At 41.0% G+C, this 27,951-nt stretch overlaps 1 protein-coding gene across 3 annotated transcripts in view; it reads right to left on the minus strand.

Annotated features, from left to right (window-relative positions):
* The window catches only part of ddr2a (discoidin domain receptor tyrosine kinase 2a), a 150,594-nt gene extending 129,405 nt beyond the window's left edge, over positions 1–21,189 (minus strand). For all 3 annotated transcript variants that reach the window (XM_059647780.1, XM_048539730.2, XM_048539734.2), the window contains exon 1: positions 21,003–21,189. The gene's annotated coding sequence lies outside the window, so the exon portion shown is untranslated. The remainder of the gene's footprint in view (positions 1–21,002) is intronic.
* Between the last annotated feature and the right edge of the window lie 6,762 nt (positions 21,190–27,951).

Raw genomic sequence — 27,951 nt, forward strand, 5'->3', positions numbered from 1 at the left:
TTAAAGCTTCCAGCCACTATAGCATCAGCAGAAATTGTAGAGCCCCACTCTAATTCTGTTTCAGTTAATAGGCTTTATGTGGGTTAATGTTGTATTTGATTATTGAATGCAGCATTCTGGATAGGGATTTAGTTGAGACCAGGTAGAGAAGCCAAACTATTAAAAAATGCACATGGATATAGTCTCAGTTATGTTAAATAAACAGCAGCTTTAAAGTGTAAAAACAGTGAACAAAATTTAATTTTTTGTATTCTTTCATTGGATGTGGTGGTGACTGACAAAGTCAATATTTATTGTCCATCTCAAATTACCCTTCAGAATATATTCTTGATCGAGACCTGCCTTCTTATCAGGCTCACCCACAATTCTATTAGAGACGGAGTTCCAGGACTTTAGCCAGCAATGATAATAACCTTTCAAATCCAGAAGGACAGGGACATGGACAGGAGCTTGGAGTTGCTGCTGTTCCTCATGCCTGCTGTCATTGTCTTTCCACATGGTAGAGGTTGTGGTTTTGGGAGGTGTGTTTTGTTATTGCAGTGCTTCACACATTACACTGGATGGCACATTCTGTTAGTTCTGTGCATTAGTGACTTTGACATGTCATCTTTAGTGTGTTGTTTCTCCTGATATTATCACTACATCATAGCATGCGACCGTGAGTTTAAAGTTCACAATCTCCATCTCATCTTGATCACCTGAAGCATGACACGCTATGGGAAGTATGCTCCTACCAAGTTGTAACTTGGTAGCTTAATAATAGTCCACACACTTATGTGCCTGTTGAATGTAATGTTTGTCCATAATAGGTAGATGCAATAAATGTCTGCTGGATTCTTCAAGACCAGAATATCCACAACCAGTTTCTTACACAATGGGGGATAGCATAAATATTACCTCATCAAATTTAACCACTCTGATGCAGGCCTTAAATTTTGTCGGAATTTAGTCTGATTCATCGCTGCAGAAAGAACTGTGGAGTATAATGAACTAGTTTTGAAGCAAAGCCTCTTCTCCACTGTAGGGAAACTCATTAGCCAATTGGCATGGAGCAGGTTCCCACAAATTGCAGTGAATTAAATGATCATCTAATCTGAGGAGTGGAGACTAGTGATGCTACAAAATTACTAGCATATTCTTATCCTTAGGGCCCTGGTTTAACATCTCATCTGAAAGACAGGCTGTCTGATAATGAAGCAAATTGACAGCAACTTGTTTATTGTTTGATTTAGCACCTTTAGCATATTCTAATGATTGAAGGTGTTTCACAGGAGAATAATTAGGGAAATAACGATGAAGAAGTATGAGGACAGACAAGCAAAGTAAATTTTAAGGACCAACATAAGGAATGGTTCTTTTGATCTGACCCCTTAGCCCCTAAGGATAGATAAGGAAAGAAAGTAAACAAAATGTAAAGATCAGGATATATCAGACTAACACATTGTATAGAAGGAAGGAGGAGAATTACAGTCTTGAGGAGAAAGGGTTGATTTCAAAGACAGAAAAGGAAACAAAGAAAAAGGTTTAAAAACATGTAGTTTATGATAATTCTAGAACAACGTTTTACCTGCAGAAATAAAATGGTACGATGTGAATTGTTAGCTTTCTCAGCAAGAGAAGTTGAACATGACAAACACATTTGATTATCCATGTTGGGATTAAATTGTACATACAGGAAAAATTTAGCAATTTGATGAAGCTCAGAGAGGTTAAAGATGTGCTTGACAAATTATCAGAATTTGATTTCATTGCTTGCTTTACTGAAATTGATAGTATTTTTGGAGTCCACATATTTGCAGAATAACATGATAACCCCAGTATTAACTTATTGAATGATTTCCCACTCATTTCTTTGGAATCAGCATCACAAAGAATTGACTTTAAAACTCTTGAATAGTGCTCAGTTCATTGGCATCTGCTACTGATTGTGAATAAAAAGGGTCAGCAAATTGTGGTGAAGAAGAGATGTTCATGAGTAGTTATTAACAGTGATTGTACATTTCTTTGCTGAGGTTCCATCAGACTGCAATCAATGGAAAAATGTATGAATAGACCTGAACTTACACTCTCTTTTGTGACTATTCTCCCTCCAAAAACCTTGTTAAATGAGTAACTTTGTTTTAAAACAGCATTTTAACACAATTACTGTTAACTACCCTTGTCTGAAATACTGATTTTATAAATTTTTGATTAAATCAACTAAAAAAAAATCAAGTAATTGACCGGCCCTCAAGGAGCACTACAACCAAAACTAAACTTTAAGGGAAACTTAAAAATCTAGCTTAAAGTAGCAAATGGATAAGATATGATACACCCCGGCCCTCGTAGTACACATTGGTCACACAAGACTAGAAGTGTGCTTAGTGGACACTGCATGCTTCTCTCCAGGGACACTCAAATGTCAACCGAACAATGGAAGAGAGGCTTCCAGCCTGCCTGCCTGCCTGAATGGTCCCCTCTACTGTCGCTGGACTTGATACAGTCACTTTGGCTATTCCCAGGCTAACATAGAAGCCGTTTGTCCTGCGAGCTCCCTTTTGCACTGGTTGGCCATAGGATTATAGGGCTGAAGTGCAACTGAAGGTTAAGGAGCAAGAGGCAGTGTTACATTTGTGCAATATCATTTTTTGAAAAATATTGATAAATCCACATTTTCGTTTCTCTTGAACTTTGCTTGTCTTCACTGTAGGTTCCATCTTGTCCCAAAGAGAAAATTAGACTGGATTAGATTAGATTCCCTACAGTGTGGAAACAGGCCCTTCAGGCCAACAAGTCCACAACACCCCTGAAGCATCCCACCCAGACCCATCGCCCTATAACCCACACACCCCTGAACACTATGAGCAATTTAGCATGGCCAATCCACCTAACCTGCACATCTTTGGACAGTGGGAGGAAACCGGAGCACCCAGAGGAAACCCACACAGACACGGGGAGAACGTGCAAACTCCACACAGACAGTCACCCGAGGCTGGAATCAAACCTGGGTCCCTGGCGCTGTGAGGTTGCAGTGCTAACCACTGAGCCACCATGCCATATGGTTTAAAACATAGAAATAAATTAAGAGTGAACCGATTTAATGCTGTAACTTCCAGATTTGTTGCCCATGAGAATGGTTCAACGTAACCGGCTGCTTACCCTAATTGCTGACGTCACTGCTGCTGCATGCCTAAAGATCCATTTGACTTGGCATCAGATTTGCCATTAAAAAGGGGAATCCTGCACCACAGAAATTGCTAGATCCTAAAGGGCATCTTTCCTTGAGGTCAATAGCAAAAAGTTTTTGTTTCACTGCTGACCGTAAAAAATTGAGGCCCCTATTTTTGAAAGGGCAATAGCAGACCATCACAAAGTTTCGAACAATGTGTGAGAATTCACCACTCATGAACATATTGCCTTCACCACAAATTGCTGGCCTTTTTTTAGACACATTCAGAGGCAGATGATGTGAACCAAGCACCATTCTATTCGACACTTCTTAAGTAATTCCTTGCACTGCTCATCCCGAGGAAATCCTTCAGTAAATTAATGCAGCAAATTAATACGAGAACGAAATCAAATAACAGCATGTCATTCCAAGTGTTCAGTTACCGGACCTGGCTTGTTTATTCTAATTAAAATTAGAATCTAATTTATCAATTAATTCAACGAGGAACAGCAGTCAATATTTCCCTCTCAGTTCAAACACAAGAAAGCCATGACTTGTATTGGCTGGGCAATCAAATGTGCCCAAAGGAGAAATTAATGACCAGGTTATGATGCCTCCATCAAATCACATCTTGTCTTCTTGTTAACATTGGCTAGGTTCATCTTCTGCAGTACTCTAATGAACTCAAAGGTATCTATTCATGAACCGTAGATAACAAAGTGTGAAGCTGAACGAACACAGCAGGCCAAGCAGCATCTCAGGAGCACAAAAGCTGACGTTTCAGGCTAGACCCTTCATCTCTCTGATGAAGGGTCTAGGCCCAAAACGTCAGCTTTTGTGCTCCTGAGATGCTGCTTGGCCTGCTGTGTTCATCTAGCTTCACACTTTATTATCTTGGATTCTCCAGCATCTGCAGTTCCCATTATCTCTATTCTAGAACTGTTTCAGCTTTCATTGGGACTTAAATTCCTACTTTGTGAAGAATTGTAAAGATTTTATTGAAAGATGTCAAAATGGCAAAAGATTGGGCAATTTTAATGCCAAATGATTTTGTGCATCATGAACTCCATGGAAGAGATAAGCCAAACATGACAATTTTACTGATGCTCTCACATTGTTCACAATTAAATCCTGTAAGAAATGATTCACCAAGAAACTTATTTCCCTGATAAGGACTTGTAGGTTTTGATGGGCGGTCTGTTAAAATTACATTGAACTTTTAGGAGGGTGGAGGGGCAGGTCACAGACTTTGTGGAAAATATTTGATACAAAGAACAAGGCAATACCAGCTCAGTTTGGGTCTGACTACTTTAGCTACCTGTGGTAGAGGTCAAAACAAATGGAAATACTAAGAATACCAACTTTGCTTTTTGCTCAGATGAATTACTCACTTCCCTTTGATGTGTGGCCGAATACACTGCTGATAATTTTGAAATGAGTTTTTCTCTTCCTTACTTACTTTCTTTCTCCCAGGAATTCTTACAGCAACTTTTGATACTCATTGCATTTGAATGAGCTTTCTTTGTACAAGGCTAGCTTTCAAGAAGGAACTGGTGGTGACTTCAGAAGGGTTAACTATGTAATAGAGTTGACATGGTGACATTGAGTTCGAATACTATAGCATAGATGTTACGTTTGTCTATTTATGGTAAAAATACCAATCAGAACTCAAGGAAGGTTAAAATAATAATGTGGGTTCTTAATAAGAAGATAAGAATGCATAGATACAGTGTTATCGCTGAGGCTTACTAGGCACACTTGCCTTGGAGATTTGTTAATGTATCCTGCGTAAAGAATCAAGGGACAACTGCGCATATCTTGCCTAGAAGTGGATAATGATCAATAGCAGCTTCAAATACACCCCCTTAAAAAGGTACATGTGCATCATGCACAACAACAGTACACATACATTTTGTAAAAACTGCATTAAAATTGGTGAACTTGAGCTGATACAAATAAAAACTAAATGGTACAATAGAGATATACAAAGTTAGTAACATTGATGTTCTCATTCTAGTGATCACTGTTGAAAGGAACATCTGACATTACTTTAAAATCAGTTTTAGTTGGTCTGTTGAATGACGTGTTATGCTGTGCAAACAAAGATTTATCATTCTGGCAGCGATCTGTACAGTGTAGAGTTAAAAACAAAACACAGACACTGTGGGTGACTTGTGAAAAGAAAATAGGGAACATACAGCTGCCTGACATGTCTTTTAGGTTTTGCAGAATTGGTGAGATTTGCTATCCTGAGGCAAGATTATTGTGCCTTTCAGGCTGTATCTGTAGTTTCTGGCCCAGTCCAAAAAATTTGAAGTTTGGAAATACACAACAAAAATGTTCCTTCTTTACCTCCTATGCTTCCTTTGAGACAATCAAGCTCCAGCGAAAATAAGACGACTGGTTTGGTTATTTTCCTTCAAAACAGCAGTAGAGCCTCAGTGGCATCAGGGAGCTGATGTCAGCTTTTATCCATCATATAGTTGGAATTTCCCTGCAGAACCTGGCAACCAGCAATGATAGCCCTAAGCATTAAAAGATGGCCAGTAGATGATTTTCTATGGAAAATGAAAGGGCAATTTTGGTAGAGCCCTTGATTAACAGAATAGTTTTCAATTTAAATTCCCTACCACCACGCAAACCAGAAGTGTCCTTTTATATAGTGTCTAAATCAAACAATTTTGGTGCCTTACTGTAGAGGAGTCACTGATTCATTTAAAATAAAACTATTTTACTTTGATTATAAAACTCTGGTTCAACCTTAACAGGAATATTGTTTCAGCTCTGGACGCTGCACTTTAGGAAAGTTGTGAATCTTTGAGAAAGGGTACTTGAAGAGATTCATGAGAATGGTTCCAGGGCTGAAGGATTCTTTTACTTGGGTAACATGGAGATGTTGGGTTTGTTCTTCTTAGAGGGGAGAAGGTTCGGAGGGTAGTCGATAAATAGCATTTAAAATCACGAAAGGTCTGGTTGGAGTAGTTGGAGAGAAACCATATGCATTGGCAGAAGGGTTAAGAATCAGATTTTAAGTGATTGTCAAAAGAAACAAAAGTAACACAAGGACGTATTTTGTTTTAAATATAAGAAGAGATTATGTCCTACTTGGAGAAGAAGAAATAGATTCAGTTGCTGCCTACAAAAGCAATTTGGATAAGCAACTGATGGAAATAAAGTGCAGGGCTACAGGGGAAGAATAGGAGGTTGAGAGAAGCTAAAATCCTCTTGCAGTGAGCCAATATATGGATGCCAGCCACTGAATGGACCTCTTCTGTGCTGTTACCATTCCATGACTTGGCAGGATTTTAAGGCATACCTTGGTTACATTTTCCTTGACATTATAATTTTAATGAAAAAGTTGAGGTATGTAAGTAACGCTATATTGGATAGAGACCACACACAGATTATTAGTCTATGGTTTATCATGAATTTGTAGATCCATATTCGTCAGAAAAGGATACACGAACGCACTTAAAATCTTGAAAGTGCTGTTGAAGTCGAGAAATAAGTCATCTCCTACGTTGAGCAATTCAAAATGGTTTTAATCTGTTTAATCTGCTTAACAAGAGCTGTCACTCTCAGGAGCTGCTTCAATATTTTATAAAGAAAGAAATCAACTCTCAGTGTCAATAAAAACATGTTCACACAAGTGTTCAGCTCTTTCAAAATGTCAGTCTTCTGGCAGTATATCCTTTACATGATATTGCCCTGATAAAGCAATGTATTGATGCAATTCTCTGACTAAGGAAGACCTCGATTCTGATCACTTTACACTCAGTGAAAGACACACATGATGATTCTCGAAACAAGAAACTGTTACAATCTGTTCAGGATTTTTAATCATGTACTACCAAGATGATTGTTTCAGATTAGTCACAGCTTTTGTTCTGGTGCACAACTTTCACTTTGTGTTCTAGTTTCCTTTCCTACTCTGAGCTCTTGAGGAGTATTATTCAACAAAATAGATTTCTTGTATTTACCCTCCACCACCCTCTGACTGTCTCCCACAATCCTGGGCTTATTAGCTCTGCTTCAAATCTGCCTTGGCATCGGTAATACGAATATGATAATGAGTTGTTGTGCTAAATCTTCTAGTTGCTGAACAGTGAAATTTTCAAGAATTTTAACACTGATAATAGAATGGGAATCGTACAATCTGAGTAGCAAACAAGAAAAACTAATGTTGTCTTCATCCATGTGACCTTCAGAATCGAATACATTTACTTTGCAAATTCACTCATTTTGGCAGCACGTAACTATGAGATTATTATGAATAGCAAGTCACAACATCCACATATTTTTTAATGGAGTGATTCACCATTATCATGTGCCTTATATCAAACTCTACGTTCCTGTGGTGCATATTTACTTCGACCTTTGTCTGTGCCAATCTTATCTGGGCGCCTTGCCTGCTGTCTGATTATCCATCAAATGCTGGCATCAGTAAACTCAGCTTTCTGTCCTTACTATTATTTGTTCTATAATTTAGAAAACAGACATTGTGTAATCTCCCAAAATGATAAATATCATGAAGGGCTAATTAACAACTGAAGAAAATTGCTAACAGATGGGATTGACACAAAATGTTGTTTGGGAATGACAACTGCTGCAATTGACTTGGAATAACAGATATTGAACTGTTTTCCATCTTAGGTTAGTTCCATAAACAACCCTTTGTCCACTTATTACCTCCAGCACGAAGAAGCATGGGGATAATGTTTTAGCTTCTGTTTTGTTAGTCTGTTTGTCTATAAACAATACGATTCAAAACTTTGTAGAGATTTCAACAAAACATGATATACAGATAGGACAAACTGATTAATTTTGGCAACGATGTGGATCTAGTTCCAGAATCTAGATCTTTGTTTTAAAGGATCTGTTAATATTGAAAAACAAAATTTGCTTTTTTTTGAAGGAAGATAAAAAGGTTGAAAATTGTTTTAAGGGCTGTACTAGAAGTTGTCACAGTTATCAAAACATGAGCAGAGTTTTCAGTGCAGAACGTTGGATATGGATTGGCCTCAAGCCTCTTCAGTGAGATGGAAGCTCTTAAAATTTTTTTTTTCTGTTTCAGTTCTATAGTTAAGCCAGGCAATGAATAAATTCAAGTTTAGTAATACTGAATCTAAATGGCCTGACAGAAGTGTGTGTTCTACTCAGTGCACTGTTCAGTTGTTAAAGTTATAATCGACTTCTGCCTCTTTAGTTCTACATATTGGAATCAAAAGCTGTATCACGAAGATTTAAAGAGGCCGCTTCTTTGGCAATCTAAGTGCTGTTTGGCCTCCAAAATGGTATCCATAGCATGCATGCACACTTCGCATCCTCACTGTCAATTTGATATCAGTGATACCAGTTTAAATCCTAGTGTTCAAACTAATTCCTTCTCTTGACTCCACATTGCTGAACACGCGGTCATCTGCAGGAAGGACTGACAAGGCCTTATTTTAAAAAGGCATGATAAACCATTTTCAGGTTAGTTGCTGATTATCTTTTGTTGTGATTTAGATGTTTTGGTGGTTTCCAAAGCAGCCTGAGCTTGTTTGGTTGTAAAGCCAGCTTAAACGATCTTGATCCAAGATGCCACTGCAGCACTTAGACATTGGAGTCCTTCTGCTTCAGAGGTTAAAGCTGAGACTTCAGCCAGCAGACACTACAGAGTTGGGTCAGCAAGTCGGCCCATGGAGTTGGCCACCATTTCAGTATCAAAAGGAATGGGCTTCAAACTCTTCAAAAGTCTAATACAAATATGGTGACGGGCATCTCCACATTTATTGCCAAGACCAGGAGGCTTGCTGGCTGGGTTGAGAATGAGCCATTGTGTACACTCGTTGCCTCTCTTTCATAACCTACCTTACCTTATTTGAGTTCACACTATGCTAAGTTGACACATGACATGTAATTGGTGCCTGCCATGGCTGCAAGACTTTCATGCCTTATGCAGATCCTATGTCTGAACAATCCCATAAAGTACAAAGAGCGATAGTATCTGAATTGTAGTGTGAGAGTTAGTGCAGATGATTCTTTTTCATTATTGTCTTCCTGCGCTGCTTCTTTCACCACAGCCTGGCCAGTTTGCAGTTCGAAGAGGAAACATGAATGAGGATAGGGTCAGGGTGAGAAAGCAAGAGGTGCATTCTTACAATGTCTGCTGTCTGTAAACCATAAGAGATTGTGGGATAAGAGGGAAATGGGATGCGACAAAGTGGGTCAGGAATGAATACACCATCATCCTCAATAGTTTCAAAGCCCACACTGTTTGTGACTGCTCCAGTGATAACAAGCACTGTGACGACCATGGGAATGAAGACATGCACTCATGGTTATCCTTAGTCCATAAGTGCTGCTGCTTCCAATCTTGTGCTGACTTGCTCTGCAAGAGGGAGACAAACTGGAGTTCAAGATCCCCTTGTTCCACAAGGGTGTAAAAACGTATCTCAATAGGTAGATTAAAGACATTTTCTGAAAGATTCTTCAGTCTATATATTTTGTTAATTGTGTGGGGAATCTGCCTTACAAAAAGAGAGAGCTGTGTTCTTGTGGCATGATGGTCACATCCCTACCTCTGTGCTGGGAGGTTCAGGTTCAAATCCTATCTGCCCCAGAATATCTCTGAACAAGTTGATTTAAAATGTCAACAATGTCTCTTGGCACCCTTTTATCAATTGTTAGAGACCTCCTCAGAAAACTCCAGCAGATTCATCAAACACTTTTCCATTCAAAAATCTGTACTGAACACATTCATTCAGATAATTGAAAAGGAAAGCAAAAGAGCTTGATTCTTCCTCACTGGGGAGATGGCTTTTGGACAAGGAAAGGGTGGACACTAGTGTTTGTACTGAACTGTAGATGTACAAACAAATCTTTCTAAATCTCAGTCTTTTGCAGCCTAATTCAACATTTGGATACTTGAGTGGTAAACATTGAGCTGTATCTGAAGCTAGCGGTACACTTGTTTGAATATGTGAAGATGGGTTCACTGACCTTGACCATTAGCATGTGATTACTGAATGTCTTTCAGCATCATGCCTAGGCATTTGGGTCTTGATTCCTGGCATTAGTTGTCATGGCTTTCGTGGGTCTCTTATCAACTCAGCACTTAACAGGAAGTTCTCCTCACCTCCAGCAGCTATCTTCTGCTCTCCACCTCTTACACCCAACAGCTGCACAGAAGCAACTGATAATCTTTGAGGTAACCAATTCTGTGACACTCTTATGACATTGCCAAGAAGGAATAATTTTTAGAGCATCTTCCAACATCTACTGCAGCTATAACACATCTCTCCTTTAATGAACAGCTGAATAGATTTAAGCAGCATAAGTGAACCACTCATGATTTTATTTTGAGTCATGAAACCACACAACAACTCACTGAGTGGACAATACAACCAATATGCAAGAAACACAAAGTTTTCATGCTGACTATAGCAGAAGCAATAGACACAGTTGAAATGCACATTGTAAGCTCCATGTGCATTTTGGGGGTTATGGAGCTTCATATTCAAGTAAACTTGCTTCCTAAAGGCACTTCTGATTCAGTTCATTGTGAAAATATTCAAATCAGTATTCCATTTCAGAAAGGTAGACACTGCATGTTCACAAACAAGACTCTTGCATCATAGCATGTTGTCTATTTTATAATTGAAACATATGCTGTTCTGTTGGCTTTATCAAATGATTGCAAAGCACATTAAAAACAACATTTTAATCTCTATTTGCCAAGGAGTTCATATGCTGTAGCAGCTGATTACACTTAAAAGGTCACAAGGAGCAACATGTGCCATCATGGGCCAGGTTCAATGCAGTTCCAATGTGGTATGGATTTGTTACAGGCATCATGAAACAAATGTAGTAAACACCAAAATGGGCCAGATCATCAACAATGCTGGAATATTCAAACTGCATTTTAATATCAAAGAGCATTGACTCCTCAGTAATATTTTAACTAGAATCAGATGAAAACCCTATATAGAGACATAAATACAAATTCCACCAAAAGTTATTGGCCCTTGGTAATGACACAATGCCACACCTCATTAGTATGTGGGTCTACACTCATCAACCTCCAGATAGCCAATTTTACAATAAGCGTCTAATTAGGAATCATAAATAAGTACAGGGCATTTTAATTCATTTTGCTGGTTGAAGCATTGTTTTGACATGTGAAAGTGCTAGGGTTAGTGAGATAGAAATGGGCAGAGAGAAACTCAACTGCATTTTTATCAAGGGTGAAAATGACATGAAGGATAGTGCTCCATTCTCCGAGTGGAAGGAGAGAGGAGAGAGGGAAGAGGAAAGCAAGCCAAATAAAACATAATAATAAGAAGAAAAGGAACTTCTTAAATTTATTGTATAACCAAGTTTCAACATGATGTATGATAACAAGGTGTGGAGCTGGATGAACACAGAACTCATCAGAAGGGTCTCGGCCTGAAATGTCAGCGTTCCTGCTCCTAAGATGCTGCTTGGTCTGCTGCGTTCATCCAGCTCCATACCTCGTTATCTCAGATTCTCCAGCATCTGCAGTTCTTATCTCTTCAACATGATGTGTGTTGTGAGCCACTGCAGCAAGAGTGCAATTTTGACAAGATACTCACAAGGGCAAAATCATGAGGAGTTCATTGAACATTAAATATGACTGTAGGAAAGTTTGTTTTTCAAGAGATCTGAATAGTTTACATGTTAAATTAAGTTTTCAAATAGCTATTTCAATAGGAAATGTGCCAGCAACTGAGTGAAACAGTTTTATTTCTCTTTTTAGCTGGCTTCTTCTCAAACTCACAATTTGGAAACTAAATCCCATCTCAACAAACAAGCTGTTTGAACATTGGAGTGCCACATTAATAAGCGGAGATGAATTTTTATGTTGTTATATTTTTACATTACAATGGCATGCAATGCTTTGTGCATTAGTGATAATTGTGTATCAATACTTTGTCATTCAAATTGCATATCTCGTCAGAGTTTGAGCTTCGAGCATAATTGAGCCCATGAGGCATCCAAAAATGCAGAACAATCAAACAACATTTTGACAGGACTTTGGGTTCTTGACATCTTCAATCCTGTGTAAATTTAAATGAGTTGCAAGCTTCAGTTTTGAAATGAGCCAAATCTTTGCAAATAAACAAATGCCTGAAATCCTGACAGTTCCACAACATTACCTAACTAATGTTGATTTTTAAAAAATTCATCAAAGGGATGTGGATTCTGTAAACTTTGCACAGTCAGGGTACTTGGGAATAGAATTGGTAAATCTTTTCTTACTCCATTTTAAAAGTTTACACTTCTGTAGTCTACTTAATAATTAGGTTAAAAAAGGTAGCTGACTGAGAAACAGTGATCAGTCAACCACCTGAAGCCTGAATAGGACTTTAAAAGGTGTTAATTGCTATTGAAGCTCAACTTGCAAGAATCATCTCAAATCACTTGTGGAGATAACAAGGTGTAGAGCTGGATGAACACAACAGGCCAAGCAGCATCTTAGGAGCACAAAAGCTGACGTTTCGGGCTTAGACCCTTTTTCAGAAAACTCGCTTGTGCTCTCTTTTTAGACACGGCCTATTGAAAGTATATGATAAGTATGGTTCACGCTGTCAGGAAAGGGAGATCGCATTCAAAGAGAGATGCAGTTTGAGTGAATTTGTAGTTTGCTGAATTCAGAGGCAGTGTGGGAATTCTGTACAGAGTGGAAGAGGTGCTTTTTTTTTGGGTTTGTGGTTTGTGAAATTTTCTTTTTTAAGAAAAAAACACACATGGTAAATTGAAGTGCAAGATCACAGGCCAAGGACAGAGTTTAGAAGGGTGAGAGGGAATCCGATAGAAACTTAAATACTAAAATGCCTGGATAGAATGGGCATGGTGAAGGTGTTTCCATGAATAGGAGAGACTAGGATGCTGTGACTCAGCGCCAGAGTGAAGGGATGACCCATTAGGACTGAGATGGAGAGGAAATTGTTTTGCCAGAGGGTGGTTAACGTGTGGAACTCACCTCTGTAGAGGGTTGTGGAGACAAAGTCATTGAATGTACTTAAAATAGATAGATAAATAGGTTGTTGATTGGTAAGGACATCAAAAGGTTACAGATAGAAGGCAGGACCATGGAGTTGAGAAACTTTATCAGCCATGATGAAATGGTGGAGTTGATTTGATGGGCCAAGTGGTCTCACTCTTCTACTAATGTCTTATTGTCAATGAGGCTAATAATTAATGGCCATCCCAAATTGCCCCTAAGTGGCTGTGGTAGGTCATTTATTAGAACTGGTTTGCAAAGCCATTTTAGGAAATATTTCAGAGAAACAAATTTACTGTGGATCTGCAGGTTTTGCTTTGTACCTGTGATTTCATGTGTTTAAGTGTCCTGACTCTAAGTTTGCTGAGTGACCACTTAATGGTGCTATCTTGTACAAAAGTGGAGTTGCAATGCAACGGCATAGCTTGGAAGGTGTACAGTCACACAGCTCTGATTTGTAAGGGCAACAGAATTATGTACAAACATGCAAACCAGCAGCAGGAGTAGGCCATTCAGCCCCTTTAGCCAAGATCTTGTTGAAGGGTGAATTAGGCTCACCAGATTGTGACCACAAATCCTCATTCCCACCAAATCATGAGGAAACATCTTCATGACTACCCTGTAAAAGTTTCTTGGGAGTTTATACCTTTTCAATCAAATCACCAATTACACTTCTGAACTCTGGTAGGTTCAAGCCTAGCCTGTCCGACCTTTCCTCATAACACAATCTGCCCATTCCAGTTAGTAGGCTGGTAAACCTTCTCTGAACTACCTTCAATACATTGACATCCTTCCTTAAATATGTTGATCAATACGCAACACTCTTGGAGTCACACCAGTGTACTGAAACATAATCTCCCTACTTTTGCAATCATTTCCCCTTTGTGACAAACGATAACATTTGGTTAGTTTCCCATGTCACCTGTTTAACCTGCATACTAACCTTTTATGGATTCATGCATCAGGTCACCCAGATCCCTCTGCATCTCAATGGAGTCTTTCTTGTCCTTCACCATTTTAGGCAGTATGCTTCCTTTTCATACTTCCTTCCAAAAGGACTCTTTCACATTTTCCCTTAATACTCCATTTGTCTCATCTCTGCATGCTCACTTTATCTATAGTCTCTAACTTTTTAAACCAGGTATATTCTGTTTGCAATGTCTGTAAGTTGCTGATTCAACCAGAATGGCTTTTTACAACAACTCACTAGCTTCTTGGTTACTACTGCTGATTTTTAAAAAATCTCCAGAGTGGATTGCATTTACATTGCCAGTCTTCCAGGTGGGGTTTGGACACAGGTCTCCATCTCCTAAATCTCTGGATTGCAATTCAGGTAACACTTCTATTACTGATGCTGTTGCAATATGCCAAGTGTATAATTGTTTGGCTCTACTTGCCCAATTTCAGAATTTGCAGTGAACCATTATTACAGGAAGCAATTAACTGGATAACATTATTTTGTTGCTAAAGAGATGCTGTACCAAGTTAATCACCAGCCTTTTATCAAATCAAATATCCATTGTCCCCTTAAATCTGAATGTTACACAGTTTGCACGCTGTTACCTATTACTTTCCAGCTGAATAGCTGTATTACCTTTTTACACATATGCTTTAAAGATGAAGGTCTTTAAGAATGTCTGGCTGTTGAATTAACTGCCAGATTTTAAACATCTATAAAGTGGATGTAAGGTGATGTTACCAGAGCCCCTTTGGCCTTGTATTGTTTACAGGCTTCAGTAATGAATCTTACATGCAAATTCATGTCCCTAGACAAAAGTTAAGTTAGCAGGGGCTAGAAAGCCTCCCGGATATTAAATTACAAGCAATAGTTCACATAAGCCATTTCAGCACTTCAGTGCAGTTTTGAGAGAGTGGTGCAAAGTTGGAAATAGCTTTACTGTAAGACATCTAACCAAACTAATATCAACTGACTCAGGTCAAGGTAAGATATCTCCTACAAAAACAGAAATTGCTGGAACAGCTCAGCAGGTCTGGCAGCATCTGTGAAGAAGAAAAAAAAAATCAGAGTTAACGTTTCGGGTTCGGTGGCCCTTCAGGTTCTGAGGAAGGGCCGCCAGATCTGAAACATTAACTCTGACCTTTTCTTCACAGATGCAGCCAGACCTGCTGAGCTTTTCCAGCAACATCTGTTTTTGTTCCTGATTTACAGCATCTGCAGCTGTGTTTTATTGAAGATATCTCCTCTACCACTGGTCGAAGAACATGGTGCTCCTGATGTGCTGGTCAAAATATTTTCCTTACCACAACGGATTGACACTTGCTTTTTGTGGGATCACATTGTGCATGTTAGATTCTACTTTTATTTAAAAATAGTAGCTTTAGCAGTCCAAATGTTACCATATTTGTTGTGAAGCGTATTGGGAGAATCTAATTTTAGCACTCTACTTTATAAATGTACGTTGTTTCAATGGACAATAGAATTGACCATTTTATACTTAAAAGTGAAAAATATCATGCTAAAGGGATGAATTAAATAATTATCTGCTTTAATTCATAACAATGAAATTATGTTGGCAGTTTTTGTGATTCAAATTTAATTGGGCTCAATGAAATGACGCATTTTAACAAACTTTAAAATGTTTCAGAATCACTTTCAAATAGGTTCAGACTTACAAATTAATTTTTACAGCCTTAATAATATTGAGAAGGGAGCTTTATACTGGGCTAATGTGGCGTTCCACACAGCGATCCCTCATTCCACTGAGTTTCCAATCTCTGGGAGAGCGTGGAGAGGCTGGGGAGTGAGCATCTTTCCATACCAAGGAAAGTGGAAATAGTATTCCCAAGTTGCTGTGTTTAGATCACTTCAGTCTCTTTTCAAGTAAGGCAGAAAATAAGATTCCTACACTGATAACATAAAATTAACTTGAGTGAATATTGATGAGGCAGCAAAAACCCTTTTATAAGACATCTTTACAGAACCAAAATATCACAATGTCCACCACAGGAGATGAATCGGATAAAATTTGACTCTGTCTGAAGATAATGAGGTCTGAGATTGAAAAGAAATGACAGTTTTTTGTTTCTAAGTGTCCCAAAGTGCTTCAAAGTCAAAGCAGTATTCTAGGAGGATGGCCACAGCTGAAATGTTTGCAATGCGGCAGCCAATTGCAGACAGCAAAGCCCTACAAACAGCAATTAAATAACTGGCAAGATTGTTTTACAAAGTTGTAAGCAGGATAAATGCTGGCTAGGTCTATTGGAGGGCTCCCTTTTTCTTTGAATAGTGATACCGAATCTTTCACATGGACCAGAGAAGGCAGATGTTTTAATGTCTCAACACAGCATCTCCAAAAGTATAGCCAAAGATGGCAGTGTGACAACTGTCTCATTCAGTGACAGAAGTGCTACCAGGGTGCCCTGCTGGCAGTGCTGTCTAATTCATGTGATTGGCCTGAATGAAATCAGACTACGCTTTCAACTTTATTTTCTATTAAGATATCATGCACAGTTAGTGCAAACTGATCAGATTATTTTATCTGTTTTGGATCAACCAGCATTTCCTATTCTAGTTACCCAGGCTATAGTGATTAACAAAAAACATTGCCAGTTCTCCGAACAATCACTCCATATCTGGATCAGGAAATCCCAGTTGTTCCAGTACAGCAGTTGTGGTAATCTAATTGATTGCTGTGATTGATAGCTTAAGGCCAAGGCATTCAAACAAAAAAGGTAAATTGAAAGCATCCTGTCCAAACAGTTATGAAAGTTACAGAAATAAACCTCATGGTTATTAAAAAAAATAGATTTCATGTGAAGATTAATCCACCATTTGGTTTGAAATTCTTTTTTCACAAATCACTATACCATTTCAAAATGAATGCATCTGGAATGAATTTTGAAATGCACTTGGAGCTAAAGTACTCTTTGAAAGATTGATTTAACAAGAGTCAAGTTCAGGTTTAAATCTCCAAGTGAATAATATTCTCATGCTCAAACTATAAAATTGTGAAAGATAACTATTCTGGTTGTTCCCCTGGAAAAGGTGTACAGTTAGAAACAGTTCAGCTGGAGTTTGGAAACAGATTTGTGATAGGCCACTATTTACCATGTGGGTAAGCTGCATATTACTCAATCCAGTGCAGCCCACTCTATGTCCATAGTTCCTATGAATAGACTTTAATCAGTTTGTCTCCTGAGGCTCCTGTTTGATTCTATCCAGCCGGGTTTTTGCTTTCTTCATGGCACTGCTAATCTCAAAAGAAATTACTTTGAACTTTTGTCAGCCTTAATCTTGTCAGACCATATGTTTTCACATCAAGGATGATAACAACTTCCTCTATTTCAAAATTGCAAATGATGAAGGGAGACATGCATGATACATTCTGCTCCCTTGCCACTGACTTAGTGTGAGGTACTTCTAACTTGACTCAGTGTGCATGAAGCCCATAGCATAGGTGGGATACCGATTTTACATGCATACCAATGTCAATTAAATGGTTGGGTGCTTGTTTTGACTGGCACAGACTCAGTGGTCTGGAGGGCCTTCTTCTGTTCTGTAGACCTCTGACATTATCACTCTCTAATATTACCCTCCACTAATCCTCGACCAGCATTGCATCTGATCTCCTCAGCCTCCTGAGTGACAGAGTAGATTAAAATTGTCCTTCAATATAATTCCTTGCCTATGGAGTTGATGAGGAACGAGTAACAAGTAGACGCAATATAAACATTTTCAATGACTTGTTATTGCATCAATGGACTAAAAATTGAAATGTACCCACTGGGGAAAGAAATTGAGGGTGGGGTATATTTTTATACCAATACTGAGCAAAGGCTCATCTGGCAAGTGGTAGTGTCCCTTCCTCTGGGTTAGGAGGTCCACCTTCAAGTGCAACTGCCCTCGAGACGTGTATTAACATCTCTTAAACAGGCTGATTGGAAAATATTTACATCAATATTCGTATCAATGCATGGCAAGAGAATGAATAAGTTGCTAGTCTGGCCTAAGGAGTAGGAAAGATGATACTCCTTGCTAAGGAATGTTTAAAGTGCTGGAAAGATTGAGCAGGTCAGGTGGCCTTCATGGGTAGAGAAACAGAATTAAATGCTTCAATTTCAATGCCATGATGAAATTGTTGGGTGGGGCTCGGGTGAGATGACACTTAATTAGAGATAATGGGAACTGCAGATGCTGGAGAATTCCAAGATAATAAAATGTGAGGCTGGATGAACACAGCAGGCCAAGCAGCATCTCAGGAGCACAAAAGCTTAATAAAATGTGAGGCTGGATGAACACAGCAGGCCAAGCAGCATCTCAGGAGCACATGTGCACATGTGCTCCTGAGATGCTGCTTGGCCTGCTGTGTTCATCCAGCCTCACATTTTATTATCTTGACACTTAATTAGGCAGTGTGTAATATACCTAATCTGCCTAATCAGAGTTAGTGTCTGGACAGCAAGGCTCAAGGCCACCCTACTGCCCTTTGAGGCTCTTAAGTGAGGTAAAACATGACTCTGCATGCCTGGCAGCATTGTGTGTAGAAAAAATAATGTTAATGGCCAGAAACTTCCTGAGGCAGTGGAGGCCTGGCCCCCGGATGGCGAGCCAGTGAGACACTCACGCTGCCTCTGCTAGAGAGGAATCACAAACCAAACAGACAGGGGTCTTAGGAAGGAAAACAGTAAATCCATGAATCTGCTGTATCTGTAGTTCTCTTTTTTAAAAATCCTATGTCATAGATTATTCAGCCCAGGGATTTTATTGGCTTTTAATCCTTTAAGATTTTCTAATTCTACTGATATTAACTAAGTTCTTCACTCATTTGTCCCTGGGCATTTTTTTTAGCATTTAACTTGCATCTTTGCCTGTGAAGACAAACAAATTATTCCTTTGAAATCTCTGCCATTTCCCATTCCCTCTGATAAGTTCTCCTCTGTCTGAAGGGGTCACCGATTACTTTAGCTACTCTCTTCCTTGAGTGTTCATTAAATCCTGTTCAATATGCTTTATATTCCTGGCTACTTTACTCTCCTATGTCTTTTCCCCTCTGCTTTGACCAATTTTTTTTAACCTTCATATAGCAATTTGTCCTTTGAACTTCAATGCACTGCGCGCTTTCAGAGTCAGCTGGTAACAGAAAAGTTAAAAAAAAGTGTGATCAAAACTGATAAATAACTTTTCGGGTTGAATGCGTCATTCTGCCTTCCACAGACACTTCCTGCTTGGTTGGGTATTTCCAGGTACTTTTTAAATTGACGAGTAAACAGAAGAAGAAACTGAGGAAAAGTTTGATCATTACAAAGTTGCGAGGAGTCAGGAAAGAGTGAAATGAGCTATATCCTTTAGCAGAAGGGTCAATGGCTGGAAATATAGATCCGGAAAATGACTAGTAAAAAGGATTAGAGAGGACATGAAGAAAATTCTTTTCACCCAAAGTCTGGTCAGGGTCTTGAAATAATTGGCTGAAAGGGTGATCGAAGCAGAAACCCTCCAGTCACTTAAAAAGTGCCTGGACATGCATCCAAGTCACATTATCTCCATGGGTATGGCCCAAGTGCTCAAAAAAAGTGGGTGTTTGTTTTTCAGTAGGCGTACAATGGAGCATAATGGCACCCTTTGGGGCAATAAGTATTTGTTTTCTGAACATCAGAAGATGAGGAATATGGGAAGAGGGTGAAGATGTGGCGCTACATAAATTGCCCCTTCCGAGAGCCAGCACAAACACTTTGGTTTGAATGGCCATCTGCCATGAGGTAAGGATCCTCCGATTAATAATGCAGGTAACTTTGGGCTTGGATAGAGTGCAAAATCATTTCACTTCCATCTTTCTTGAGAGATACTGGCTTTAATCTAGCACTGCTCCTAGCCTGAATCTGTGGGGTCATTAACCAGTTAAGTAAGGCAGTCATATGCTTGTGGAGTTTCCCAGGCCCTCACCAATCCAACGCCAGCTATTATGTGGATCTATATTTTGGAACAATTCTGGACCTGGATCTGGAAGTACAGGTTTTTGGCCCAAAGTTACTAAGACACTTAGCAAGCCTGAGATAGGGAAATTAAAATACATCTTGTAGAAGTAATTCTATGTATGCAGAAATGCTATTACACAAGTCCATGCATCATTATTAAACAGCTGTACAAATAACTGGTGAGGAAAATAAAGCCGATACTGTAAGCACAAGAATACAATTTGAAGAAAAGGTGGATATGGGTTGGAAAAAAAGTTACGAACATTCAAATAAGAAACAAGAGGAGGCCACTTGGCGCTTCGGGTCTGCTCCTCAATTCAATAAGATCATGGCTGATCTTGATTTTAACCTCAACTCTACATTCCTGCATATCCTTGATAGATTACCAAAGGGAGTGACAGTTTAAAAACCTATCTACCGCTGTCTTCCAAAAAAAATTAAAAGACTTTGCATCCACTTTTTTGAGGGAGAAAATTTCGAACACTAATAATCCTCGGAGAGGGTTGCACATACAACGTTTGCAAATGGGGATGGACAATAATTCGAAAAGATTCATGATGCCTGAATCTTAAGAACCTGTGAGACCTGCATCTGGACACATATCAAGCACTGGTGTTCTGGTACTCTCGATGATCATCTGGTTATGCCTGCCATGCAGACAGCAAAAAAAAAGCTGTAGTTTGACCACAAACTTTTATTTTTATTTTCCGCGCTACATCAGTTTACAATACTATAGTAGCCTTGAAAGGAAGAACTACAGATGGTGTGCTTGCTCTTTGGCTTTTGTTAGGTTTGAATTAGTCATGATTTATCTTCACTTCTCTCAAAATCATTAAGATTTTTCCTGGTTTAAACAAAAAGGCTAGACATCCAGTACAGCGCTGTCACAAAGGATTTACAAAGAGAACTTACCTTTCAGACAAAGACCGCTTGCCTCAACGTGGGTGTCCAGAATATGTTGTTTAATAGTCTGTCTGAATGTAGTACACCGATCTGTCTTTAGCCTGATGTTTCTTAGAATCCCGTACTTTCTCTGTCACATGAACTAAGCTGATGTAAGATGTGCAGGGGAGAAAAAAAAGCTAACATTCTGGACATTCTTGGGAGCCAGCCAGGGATCCCAGAATTCCCCCAGTAACACAGGCTGTTTCAATTAGAGGTGCTGATTATAACCAATCACGGCAGTTTGGACCCATTTTTCCTGGCCTGAGGGACTCTGCCCGTTACTGACAACAAGCAGTGTATGAAACAGTACTGTCAGCTCACACACGGAGTGGGCCTTCTTTCTATTAAATGGCTATAACTTCCCAAACTAAATTTAAAACAAAAACGACAGCAAATGGGAAAGGAACTGAAACTATGACCTCAGCATTGCCGTTCCAAGTTTTAATTATGTTATTTGACTTTCTCCCACTTCTAGAATATATCTGCTGGAAGCAAGTACAATGTGGTTTAAATTAACAATCCTGTACTTTAACCCTCATGAGATCTTGTATTTTGGGAACAAAACTCTGTTTGTCCAACTGAAGTGTGTATTTTTGCCCTACTCCAATGTGTAGATAGTTGCAATATTGAAGTATCATGAATTATTTCAATTATAATGTCATCTTTAAAGCTGACCAATTTTATGTTGAAGCTTCTGGGAGAACAGATTGTAACAGAAACCGTTGTTCTTTATACTCTGCCACATCAAGGAAACTGAGGAAGGGGGTAGATGAGGAGGCAGTTAAATTTATCCAGCAAGTTTACCTAAACCTAATCTGATGCTATGGTCTTTTATTTCTAATCTGAATAGAAGCAAGGCCATCTGTCTGAAACCAGCAAGCTTTTTAGTTTGGTTTTCGGGTCTGGATCTGATGACTCCATCAGACCGAGACGCTATTGTAAGTTGTGGACTGAGTTAAATTGTTGCGGCTTTCACAACAACCATAAGATGTAAGAGCAGAATTTGGCCCATCATGTCTGTTCTGCCAATTGAGTTCGTGACTGATCTGAATCTTTAACTCTGCTTTCCTGCCTTATCACTGTAACGCTTGATTCCCTTAAGATTTAAAAATCTGTTTATCTTAGTCTTGAATATATTTGATGATGTAATGTCAACAACCCTCTTTGGTAAAGAATTTCAAAGATTCACTACCCTCTGAGGGGGAGAAATAAATCCTCTTCATCTTTAAATAGGCAACCTCTTTCTTACTACAACATTATGCTCTTTGTTCCTAGTTTCTTCCACAAGGAAAAGCATTGACTTTGCATTTACCCTGTCAAACTACCTAATAATCTTATGTTGTGAAGTTGGTTAGAGCATTAGTGGATTGGAATGCAGGACGGTAAAATGTGATGTTTGTAAAATGTCAGTGGGGAAGAGTGCATGGTCCCGAATCATTAACTCTGTATTTTCCTTCACAGATGCTGCCAGATCTGCTCTGCTTCATGACACTTTGTTTCAAGAAAGTCTGCTATCTTATTTTAACCTTCAACTTGCTTAACCTCCCTTCATAACAAAATCCCTCCATACCCTGCTTCAGCCTAGTGAACCTTTTTCTGGACTGTTCCAGTGTCCATATCTTTCCTTAGATAAGGGCACCAAAACTGTTCAGTGTTCCAGCTGTGGACTGGCTAGTACCCTGCACAGTTTTAGCAAAACCTCCCTGTTTTTATATTCCATTCCCCTTGAAATGAAGGCTAAAAGTACATTTGCCTTCTCTATTACCTGCTTAACTTGGATGCTATAAGAGATAATGGGAACTGCAGATGCTGGAGAATTCCAAGATAATAAAATGTGAGGCTGGATGAACACAGCAGGCCAAGCAGCATCTCAGGAGCACAAAAGCTGACGTTTCGGGCCTAGACCCTTCATCAGAGAGGGGGATGGGGAGAGGGAACTGGAATAAATAGGGAGAGAGGGGGAGGCGGACCGAAGATGGAGAGTAAAGAAGATAGGTGGAGAGAGTATAGGTGGGGAGGTAGGGAGGGGATAGGTCAGTCCAGGGAAGACGGACAGGTCAAGGAGGTGGGATGAGGTTAGTAGGTAGATGGGGGTGCAGCTTGGGGTGGGAGGAAGGGATGGGTGAGAGGAAGAACCGGTTAGGGAGGCAGAGACAGGTTGGACTGGTTTTGGGATGCAGTGGGTGGGGGGGGAAGAGCTGGGCTGGTTGTGTGGTGCAGTGGGGGGAGGGGACGAACTGGGCTGGTTTAGGGATGCAGTTGGGGAAGGGGAGATTTTGAAACTGGTGAAGTCCACATTGATACCATTAGGCTGCAGGGTTCCCAGGCGGAATATGAGTTGCCGTTCCTGCAACCTTCGGGTGGCATCATTGTGGCAGTGCAGGAGGCCCATGATGGACATGTCATCTAGAGAATGGGAGGGGGAGTGGAAATGGTTTGCGACTGGGAGGTGCAGTTGTTTGTTGCGAACTGAGCGGAGGTGTTCTTCAAAGCGGTCCCCAAGCCTCCGCTTGGTTTCCCCAATGTAGAGGAAGCCGCACCGGGTACAGTGGATGCAGTATACCACATTGGCAGATGTGCAGGTGAACCTCTGCTTAATGTGGAATGTCATCTTGGGGCCTGGGATAGGGGTGAGGGAGGAGGTGTGGGGGCAAGTGTAGCATTTCCTGCGGTTGCAGGGGAAGGTGCCAGGTGTGGTGGGGTTGGAGGGCAGTGTGGATCGAACAAGGGAGTCATGGAGAGAGTGGTCTCTCCGGAAAGCAGACAGGGGTGGGGATGGAAAAATGTCTTGGGTGGTGGGGTCGGATTGTAAATGGCGGAAGTGTCGGAGGATGATGCGTTGTATCCGGAGGTTGGTAGGGTGGTGTGTGAGAACGAGGGGGATCCTCTTAGGGCGGTTGTGGCGGGGGCAGGGTGTGAGGGATGTGTTGCGGGAAATACGGGAGACGCGGTCAAGGGCGTTCTCGATCACTGTGGGGGGAAAGTTGCGGTCCTTAAAGAACTTGGACATCTGGGATGTGCGGGAGTGGAATGTCTTATCGTGGGAGCAGATGCGGCGGAGGCGGAGGAATTGGGAATAGGGGATGGAATTTTTGTAGGAGGGTGGGTGGGAGGAGGTGTATTCTAGGTAGCTGTGGGAGTCGGTGGGCTTGAAATGGACATCAGTTACAAGCTGGTTGCCTGAGATGGAGACTGAGAGGTCCAGGAAGGTGAGGGATGTGCTGGAGATGGCCCAGGTGAACTGAAGGTTGGGGTGGAAGGTGTTGGTGAAGTGGATGAACTGTTTGAGCTCCTCTGGGGAGCAAGAGGTGGCGCCGATACAGTCATCAATGTACCGGAGGAAGAGGTGGGGTTTGGGGTCTGTGTAGGTGCGGAAGAGGGACTGTTCCACGTAACCTACAAAGAGGCAGGCATAGCTGGGGCCCATGCGCGTGCCCATGGCCACCCACTTAGTCTGTAGGAAGTGGGAGGAGTCAAAAGAGAAGTTGTTGAGGGTGAGGACGAGTTCAGCTAGGCGGATGAGAGTGTCGGTGGAGGGGGACTGGTCGGGCCTGCGGGACAGGAAGAAGCGGAGGGCCTTGAGGCCATCTGCATGCGGAATGCAGGTGTATAGGGACTGGATGTCCATGGTGAATATGAGGTGTTGGGGACCAGGGAATTGGAAGTCCTGGAGGAGGTGGAGGGCGTGGGTGGTGTCACGGATGTAGGTGGGGAGTTCCTGGACCAAAGGGGGGAAAATGGAGTCCAGATAGGTGGAGATGAGTTCGGTGGGGCAGGAGCAGGCTGAGACGATGGGTCGACCAGGGCAGGCAGGTTTGTGGATTTTGGGAAGGAGATAGAAACGGGCCGTGCGGGGTTGGGGAACAATGAGGTTGGAGGCTGTGGGTTGGAGGTCCCCTGTGAGGTGATGAGGTCGTGAATGGTGTTGGAGATGATGGTTTGGTGCTCGGGTGTGGGGTCATGATCGAGGGGGCGGTAGGAGGTGGTGTCGGAGAGTTGGCGACTGGCCTCGGCGATGTAGAGGTCAGTGCGCCATACTACCACTGCGCCACCCTTGTCTGCGGGTTTGACGGTGAGGTTGGGTTTGGAGCGGAGGGAGCGGAGGGCTGCCCGTTCTGCGGGGGAGAGGTTGGAGTGGGTGAGAGGGGTGGAGAGGTTGAGGCGGTTAATGTCTCGACGGCAGTTGGAGATGAAGAGGTCGAGGGAGGGTAGGAGGCCTGGGGGTGGTGTCCAGGAGGAGGGGTACCCGGTGCGGCTTCCTCTACATTGGGGAAACCAAGCGGAGGCTTGGGGACCGCTTTGCAGAACACCTCCGCTCAGTTCGCAACAAACAACTGCACCTCCCAGTCGCAAACCATTTCCACTCCCCCTCCCATTCTCTAGATGACATGTCCATCATGGGCCTCCTGCACTGCCACAATGATGCCACCCGAAGGTTGCAGGAACAGCAACTCATATTCCGCCTGGGAACCCTGCAGCCTAATGGTATCAATGTGGACTTCACCAGTTTCAAAATCTCCCCTTCCCCAACTGCATCCCTAAACCAGCCCAGTTCGTCCCCTCCCCCAACTGCACCACACAACCAGCCCAGCTCTTCCCCCCCCACCCACTGCATCCCAAAACCAGTCCAACCTGTCTCTGCCTCCCTAACCGGTTCTTCCTCTCACCCATCCCTTCCTCCCACCCCAAGCCGCACCCCCATCTGCCCACTAACCTCATCCCACCTCCTTGACCTGTCTGTCTTCCCTGGACTGACCTATCCCCTCCCTACCTCCCCACCTATACTCTCTCCACCTATCTTCTTTACTCTCCATCTTCGGTCCGCCTCCCCCTCTCTCCCTATTTATTCCAGTTCCCTCTCCCCATCCCCCTCTCTGATGAAGGTTCTAGGCCCGAAACGTCAGCTTTTGTGCTCCTGAGATGCTGCTTGGCCTGCTGTGTTCATCCAGCCTCACATTTTATTATCTTGGATGCTAGTTTTGTGATTCATGCATGGAAGCCCAAAATCCCTCCAGTGCTGCAGCTTTCTGCAGTGTTTCTCCATTTAATATTCAGCTCTTCTTCTTGCCAAAAGTACTTAACCTCACATGTTCCTACATTACATTCCATCTGCTAAATTTTTGCTCACCTACCTAACCTGTATACAGCCACCAGTAGATTCCAGTGACCTAATCAAATGATTTTTCTTAATTTAAAACTTTGCTTTTTTTTTCTGCTATGAGAAGGAGCATGAGGCTACATAAGGAACACTCAGGTCTTCTCTTCTTTAGAAACAATCACTTTCCCAAATACAAGACTATACCAAAAGTTCCCTCCCTGGGGGGCTGGCCAATGTTCCTTCAGTCTAGGCCAGTGAACTGCTGCTTGCTGCCATTATACAATCATTCCTCCATATCTGTGAGGGTTCTGTTCCTGAGAATCCCTGCAAATATTGAAATTCACGAGCACAGAGTTCATTTAAAAATTGCAGATGTGCACATTTTTTTTGTCCATAGATGTTGATTTGTTTGTTTTTTATTGTCGATAGGTGAATTCAAAATGTTTTGAATACAGTATTCACTGTATTTCCACTCACTGGAAGTTTGCAACAGAGCGAATTCATAAAGTTGAGGTTTGACAAATAACTTGACCGGGCTTCACCCTGCTGTGGTTTTGAGAATTTATTGATCTTCTCAGCCTCCTGTCTCCCAGTCCAGGTGGCGAGATCTGGGATTTGCTTTAATTCAATTGCAAGATCGGTCAGTCACAATTACAGGCTAACTTGGGAGAATTTATCTAAAAGGGACTTCCAGCTGAGGCTAGCTACAAAACTACAAAGGTGTGAAGGTGTTAGCATTGACTTGACGGTCTTTTCATCCTGCAAAATGAGCACAAAATCACGATGCTTATTAAAGGGTAGTGATATACAATTGAGCTTGTGGTGGAAGAGTCTCTAGTTGACTGAAGTAGTTTAATTTTTGATTTACTTGTATCTTCATCGTCAGCTTAATGTTACAAGTTTAATACCTTACCAGCCCTTATTTTGCACACTGTTCTCAGCTTGTCACTGCCACATTAGATAAAACCCCTTTCTGATCATCTAGCCATTAATTTCCTAACTGCCTTTTTGATGGCTTAAGACAATGTTGTTATCACTTGCTGGTGTCCTCCGGATTCATGCCTCCATAAGTCCTTTGTAAAACCTAAAACTAAATGTTAAACCTTGATTTGAAACTGCTCTGCTGTTTGTTCATCAATAATGACTGCTTGATGCATTCATGATTCATGCATGCTTATCCCATTTTGGAGCCCTGTCTGAGTATGTTTACAGTCTTTATTAGATTAACGATTAACAGTCTTCCTGTGGTTATCTACAACATAATCTGTCTTTACAGAAAAGATCTTTTGTATGCCCTCAATTAGTCCTTTCCATCTGGCCCTCAACATGTCATGACATGTATGGAATGTTAGCTAACATTTCAGTTAAGAGTATTGGTTATTCTTTGCAATTATGTAGCATATGGAATACAAATTGAATTAATGCACTTAATGACAACTAAATTTAAGCAAGTCGATAAAATTAACTTACTCTGCGGTTCCCATTATCTCTCACTCATTTTTTTTAACTTCGCTACACAGTCTTTAAGAGAAGTTGGAAAACTAAACTTCACTGCACATGTCAGTGGGCCCAATTTGATACTTGTCATAGCACCTCAGCTTGCATTGATGTTATGAAAATGCCCCTGTGAATTTGAAAAAAGTGAAAGATTGGAGGGAGGGACAACACTAACAGGATGATTTTTTTTCTTTCTTTGTGGGTGTCGCTAGTTCGCCAGCATTTATTGTGTATCTGTATTTGTCCTTCAGAAAGAGATAGTAAGCTGCTTTCTTAAACCATTACAATCCTGGGGCTAGAGCTACACCCACAATGCTATTA

Source organism: Stegostoma tigrinum, chromosome 8 (assembly GCF_030684315.1).
Source record: "Stegostoma tigrinum isolate sSteTig4 chromosome 8, sSteTig4.hap1, whole genome shotgun sequence".
NCBI classification, from domain to species: domain Eukaryota; kingdom Metazoa; phylum Chordata; class Chondrichthyes; order Orectolobiformes; family Stegostomatidae; genus Stegostoma; species Stegostoma tigrinum.